The 7,350-nt window shown below is 38.8% G+C and overlaps 1 protein-coding gene across 7 annotated transcripts in view; it reads right to left on the minus strand.

The window, feature by feature from the left end:
• LOC131427270 (spectrin beta chain, non-erythrocytic 5) overlaps positions 1 to 7,350 on the minus strand; it is a 335,003-nt gene that overhangs the window by 129,776 nt on the left and 197,877 nt on the right. The window lies entirely within an intron of this gene.

A 7,350-nucleotide genomic window follows, 5' to 3' on the forward strand; every position in this document is an offset into this window, starting at 1 on the left:
GCGCGATGAGATCAGTTTGGCGCGATGACTCGTCTTCAACCCCATCATGTCGCCAAAGCGAGTATTATGACTGTACAAATGTTCAAGTGAGGAGCGTTGAAGTGTCGCTCCAAAAGCGAGACCGAACTGTTTTCCATAATGTTTTCAGGGCTTATTTTCAAATCAGTAAACACACATTTCGACCATGTGTTGTAAACAGTCCTGTTCTCCGACCGGCAGCAGATGCTTTCCGAATCCGATCGAGAAGGTACTTGAAGAAAAAGGGCTGTCGGATGAGCTAGCCTGAGTAGCCAACCAACAGTTTGTTTGTTTAAATCATTCCGAACGCAAACCGGGTTCGGTTTGTTCAACGAAAAATCTGTTTCAGACTAGCCTGGCTAGGGCACACATATGCTGAGCAAATTGCTTTGGCTGCTTCCTCTTCCTGCCTTCCTCCACTGGCGTATCTCTTCCCGTCCACCGATTGAATTACGTTCCCGGTAACAACAGCAGTAATGAGTCCGATGATTTACATAACAAAAGAACTCCAGCGAAGTAAATGAGTTTGAACGGAACAACTGACATAGGCAAACAAAAAACAAAAAACAGACATCCACCGGGAAACGAACGAACAAATCTAAGCTGGCTGTGAATCGAAAATACACATACGTTCAGATTATCCTAAGCTTACTGATGGTACCCCGCGTGATAAGAACGCCGCCGGTCGGTAACAAAAAAAGACCGAAGGTCGCGAAATCCCTCAAAAGTATCGCGTGTTCATGACCATACTGGAAACACGCGTGCCAAACGATTTCTTCCGGTCGTCTGTCATGGTTCCTGCATCCTCGTCTATCGGGGACATGTAATGGTCACATTACAAGGGAAAACATTCGCAACATCGTGTCGTCAAAAAAAAAAGAACACACACAACACAAAGGCAGTAAATAATTACCGGAGTGACGGCTTCCCGAGCGGAACGCATTCAACCCGATTCCCTCCGATCCCAATGGAACTTCCTCCACTGTACCACCGCGATATGTTGGGTTACGTTGGTTTTCTAATGGATGCAACACTGTCCAAATTAATGACTTGTTGTACACTTCCAGCTTGCTGGCACATTTGTTTTGTACCTACCACACAAAACAAGGGAGATTCAATTTTCTTGGTGCATTTGTGTTTGTGTTTTTTTTTTTGCAATGCGTTGGATAGTGAGTGGGATCACGTGCCAACATACGGATTGGTCGCACCCGTCCGCGATTGTACGATGCTAAGATGATGATGCGGACTAGCGGACTAGCTTTCTGGGATTTACGATGCAATATCATTTAATGAGTGTGACTACAAGACTTTTTACAGCAATCCAGGGTATGCTTTAGTGGCAAAATTGTTCTGTCCCGTGTGTGTGTCTGTGCCAAACGGCCGGCGCGTTCTTTGTTTTTATGCGGGTTATGTTGTGTCGAGCCGGAGTTATTCGAAAATTATCACCAATTGCCGGTCGTTACATAGGTTTGTTATTTCTATCTGTTTTGAAACGTAGCCTAAGAACTAAGGCTATGAGCAATAACACACAAACCATCAGCTTTGCGAAAATCATTAGTTTATGATCCGATGTGATTGTTGGTGCTGTTGGTCCCAATGATGATTGGCTGATGTTCTCCCAATCCTTCTCGGACGTTCGATAACTGAAGTAACATTTAAAATTGCCCAATACAAAAGAAGACGGGTGGGTAATGTCATAGACATAACTGGATGACGTAAATACGAAAAAAACTAACATAACCAGGCCCGTACCCAGCGTTCACAAGGGGCCCTGATCGAATATAAAACATCTAAACTCATTATGTATCAGGTGTACAACTTTGCTTTATTGAGAAAAGTGCTTACAGATGTATTATTCAACGTAATGTCCATCGCTAGCGACAACTTTCTCTCATCTTTCCGGCAATTTTCGGATCCCGGCTCGACAAAAAGGAGTCCTCTTTTGACGCTATCCATGAAGCAATCTATTTTTCCAACTCTTCGAAGGATTGAAAATGTTGATCTGCCAGGCCGTGTGCCATCGAACAGAATAGGTGGAAGTCAGAAGGGGCGACATCTGGGGAATACGGCGGGTGGGGCAAGACTTCCCATTTCAGCGTTTCCAGGTACTTTTTGACCTCTTTTGCGACGTGAGGCCGAGCATTGTCGTGTTGAAGGATGACTTTGTCATATCGCTCTTGATATTGTGGCCGCTTTTCTTTTAGCGCGATCTCCTGTGATGGTTTCACCCGGTTTTAAGAGCTCGTCGTAAATCACACCGAGCTGATCTCACCAAATACAATTCATAACCTTGGCGCCGTGAATATTCGGTTTCGCCTTCGACGAAGTAGCATGGCCGGGCTTTTCCATGATTTTCTGCGTTTAGGATTGTCGTATCGAACCCACTTTTCAACACCGGTTACGATTCGATGTAAAAACCCCTTACGATTTAGTCTTTGAAGCAGTTGCTCACATACAAATAGACGGCGCTCGATGTCCCTCGGTTTCAACTCGTGCGGCACTTAGTTTCCTTCTTTCTGAATCATGTCCAGGGCCTTGAGACGTTTTGAAATGGCTTGCTGACTCACTCCCAACGATTCGGCAAGCTCTTCTTGGGTTTGACACGAATCTTCATCAAGCTTCTAGTTGCTCATCTTTGAAGGTTTTTTCTCTTCCACCATCATGTTTGTCTTCGACATCGAAATCACCCTTTTTAAAACGTTGAAACCACTGAAAATAACTTAACTACATACAACTTAAGTACATAATTATATATTCCTTGTTAAAAAGGGAAAAAATTTCATATAGTCCCTATGGGACGCATGCGTCTAACGCAGTGGATCCCAAACTTTGTTGGTCGAATGTCCATTTTAAATATATTATTTGTTCAAAGGCCCACCAAGTAGAAAAAAATTATTAAAATTCTGCGACAATCAACATTTTTGTAGTTAACTCGAGATTGAAATATAAAATAGATAGAAATGATACAAAAAATAATATGCTTCCCAATCCCAACGCGCTAGAAATCAATCGTTCAAACATTGGGTAAGCAAAACAACCACAAAATCTCACATACAGCGATGCCAGATCGTGCGCATTGAAGTTCCGTATTCCATCTTGTGTCGAAGTGGTGGCAGAGGAGAAAAAATTTGTATAAATCCGTATAACTTATTTTACATCTATTATATCTTTTTTTTATATCAATTGTTGCGTAATTTATTTAAGGGCGTTTTTTTGGTTTTTGAACAAATTTTTATTTAATACGAAAAAATTACAGGGTTGTGTACGATACACGACCGATCATGATGACATTAAAATGCAATTTTCCAACTTTCTCATTGACACATATAAATTTGAAAAATAGGCAAATAAATGTGGAACAACCAGCTAACGTATTTTTCCAAATTTAGGAAAAAAACGCGCCTTATATGATGGAAGAGGAAATGTAGTCCAGCTTAGTTTACGAAACGCATATAGTAGAAATTGTTTTTGTATAGATTCGATGCGTTCTTCGTAGATAGGCAATTCGTTCGCGAACGGTTCAGAAGAACTAGTTCTTTTGAAAGAATGAATGACCAATAGTTCTTTTCTGAGAACGGTACTTCTTCAAAGTCTCAAAGTCATGGACAACTTTTATTTGCTCGCTCAATCTTTTTCGGCCGCCTACGAAACCTTAGTTAAAGAACTATAAAGAACGAACGAACGGCTCTCGAAAACTAGTTCTTTTGATAGAACTCGGCATCACTGAACGGTTTTTTGAAATGAACTGTTTTGCCCAACTCTAGTTCTTCGTGTACGGAAGTAATATTCCAAAATTGGCCTGACATAAGTTGTATGTAATAATTTTATTGTGTCAGTCTCGAAATTTCTGACTGAAACGTATAATAATGCCTAATATACTATTTGCTTCATAGACAAATGTATTATAATGCTCCACGAAAGTAAGTTTTTCTACTGATTGGTTTCGTAAATATATATCAATGGAAGAAGACATGGTTTTTCTACTAAATGATATTGAACTAAAGCTAATTTTAGGAAGTTAGAATTTTCAGTTACTAATATATCATCGTCAATCGCACATTTTTATGAAAAAGAAGTATCTATGATTAACTTTTTAACACCACTTTGAACTGAATCCATTAGCAAGCCACCCAAGCGACCAAACCGATAAATCAATTCATTTTTAAGTTACAATATTCAAGTAATGCTTTCGAATCAAGTTAAATGTGGCAGATCCATCAACACATTACCGAGATACAAGCGCTTTAAATTAGGTACGAAAAATCTATCACCGATAATTCCTAGTTGGCTTGCTAATTACTGGAGAATCAACAGCTGATCGGTATTCAATATACTCAAGCGAACACGCTATGCAGCAGACGGCAAATGGCGAATGGATGTAACTTTTGTCACCCATTCACTAGACAAACTACATGTTTCGTTCGCAGGCAGCCAGTGACAAAAGTGACTAAGGGATGACATACGAAGAGCTTCATACGAAGCCGGTGCTTGAAAGTATGCACGAAAGTTGAAGACAGTTTTATTTTTCTGCCCCACAGTACGTACCGAAAGATCTGGTATCTTCTGCAATATTTGCTTCATATGCGCGTCCTTCTGGTGGTTCCTGAGATCCGTTTTTCAACCACTCCAAGCCTTCCCGGCTATTGTCAAACGTGGACTGAAAGAGTTGAGAACGTTAAGGATCGTGTTATCAGGAACCAAACTTTTTTTGCAAGTTTTCCTACTGACAGATTCGGATTTTCGTTGCGGCCGCACACAATTCCTTTCGCACGTGCTCTTTTTTCGACGCCTTCTTCGATCTGAAAGCTTGTAGTATCACCAAAAATTTATTTTAGTCTGTGAACAGACATACGTTCATCAGTCTGCGAAATATTTCACGCGCTGATGAAGTATTTCCAGACATAACTTACAATGCGAAGCGTCGTCGTGGTGAAAATGGTGAAGCAATTCGTCCAGATGCGAATCGTGGTACTAACCAAATTGATTTTGGTGATCTGTCTGTTCCTTTCATAACACCCCCGGCATCACAACCTAAATTTTGGCTTTACCTATCGGGCTTCCAGCCGTTGAAATTAATTTTCGAGTACCGAACAGAGCCCTGCGGGATGTCACTCTACTTCAGCAAAGATTTCATAGAACTAGTTTTGGATGTAATGAACCGATAACCGCTGCCATTCGATCATTCACTGCTGTAGAAGATCTTTTTGAGCTTGGTGAATCATCTAGTCGCTTCGCAAGAAAAGTTAAACGATCTTCTGTGTTTTGATATTTTTTCTAGTCATTAGTTTTTGTTTTTAATTATATTATGTGTATTTTGTTTTAGATGTATTGTGATAATTATTATGTGTTGTTTTTTTTAAAGATGGTGGTTTTTGCGCCCATTTGAGAATGACATATTTTATGTTCAACTCATATGGGTTTTTCTCCACCCATATCCATGTAGATTTCGTATCCGATGGATATTACAATAATAAATAAATAAATAAATAAATTTAGGGAAGTCCAAATCGGGTTGCGAACAAGCCTTATGGTGCATACATATAAAAGAAAAAATGTGGGTAATTTAATCTATATATATAAAAATGCAGAGATCATTCTTTGTAATCGCATCACGTAAGAACGGATGGACGGATTGAGATGCTTTTTTTTTGTTTGATCAGTTTTTACCCCCACCGGGTTCGTACATCAAAAAAATTAGGAAAACTAACCGGAAAAGTGGGAAAAACCATTAAAGTTATTTTGTATGGACAATGGAATTTTCCACTGAAAAAGTCGTCAATGCTTGCTAGATCTACGGTTGATGTTTGGCGCGCAACGAGTTGCATAAGTGTTTGACCGTCGAAGAAAAGAATACTAGATCGTTGAAAAAATCGTTTGGCGCGCAAAGATTAGTAGTGGAGATTTCCCGTGCATCATTTAGAGCCACGTGCTCAATTGGGTATTAAAACTTGACAAATGACTCAATGACGGAATGCATATGACTGTTTTCTAGAAAACCGCTGTAGGCAGCAGAAAAAGTTCTGATATCATTTACCTGTTGATGAATTGTGATTAATGATAAATATTGGCCATCCCGGCCTAACAAATCAGTAAATTTTGAATAAATCAATGCAAAGTTTGTGCTGTAGAAGCGTTTAGGTCAAGCTAAGAGATTTTTCGTGCACAGTACATGAAAAATATCCACTTTATTAGAGCTCTAAAGTTTGCGTGGCACTTTTTGGCAACTTAAACATACAGAACAAGTTCTGAGAAAACTTTCCCGCTGCCTTAAAGCTGTGCAAGGAACTGCTCTCTGTTCAGAGAATTGACTCAAAGGATGAGATTGCAATCTATGCATTTGATAAATTTTTGCTTAACAGAAGTGTTTCACATTTTCACATTAATTTTTGGTGATATTTCTTTTTTGGGCTAAAGCGAATGTGTATCGAATTCTATTGATTGTAGGTTAAGTAATCAGAAAAATAAGGAAAAAGAGTCGGAGGAAAGAATACTAGATCGTTGAAAAAATTGTTTGGAGCGCAACGAGATGCTTTGTGTAGTCAATCTAAGAGATTTTCCTTGCATTTCTCTTTCTAATGATTTAGATTAGACTATGCGCACACAGTAAGTGGCTATCAGATATCAATGTTCAAGATAATTACCCTAATGAATTGAGACTGTCATTTCATGTTGCATATTCTGTGAAGAATGTTCAAACTGGTAAGATCAATATCAAATTACAATTTCAGCGTCGTCTTCAAGCAATCAAAAGTTCCACAGTACCTGAAAATATTCACTTCATTAGAGCTCTAAAGTACGCATGGTACTTTTTGATAACTTGAACGTACAGAACAGATTTTGAGAAAAATTTCTCGATGCTTAAAAGCTGAACACACCGAATTATTTTTTCGGATGTCGGTATAGTTTTATTGACTTTCAAACAGCTGGACATTCAGTAATTCGTTCGGTAAAAGTTTTATTTGCTGAATGATCCGTATAGTTCCAATGAACTTCGTTCTGTCATAATTCTAATGACTTCTTCATCATTCAATACCGACGTTCGGCAAAAATCATAAAACAATCCTAAAAATATGTAAACGTCTTGACCCGTAAAGTATTACTGTTTTTGGTAAATTGTATTAGAGATCTAGGAAAGGAAGGAGCATTTTTGTTTTCAAAACATATTGAATTACATTTGCTCTTCAGAAATATTTTTTTCAAATAAAATGATCAAATATCTTTCGGATGCAATTCAGTAGAATATGGGATCACCCTTCATATTTTTAGAGAGCAGAAATGATAAGTTGTAGAAGGCTTTTTGAATATATTCACTAAATGAAAAATTACCGCTAG

Source organism: Malaya genurostris, chromosome 2 (genome assembly GCF_030247185.1).
Source record: "Malaya genurostris strain Urasoe2022 chromosome 2, Malgen_1.1, whole genome shotgun sequence".
In the NCBI taxonomy this organism is placed as follows: domain Eukaryota; kingdom Metazoa; phylum Arthropoda; class Insecta; order Diptera; family Culicidae; genus Malaya; species Malaya genurostris.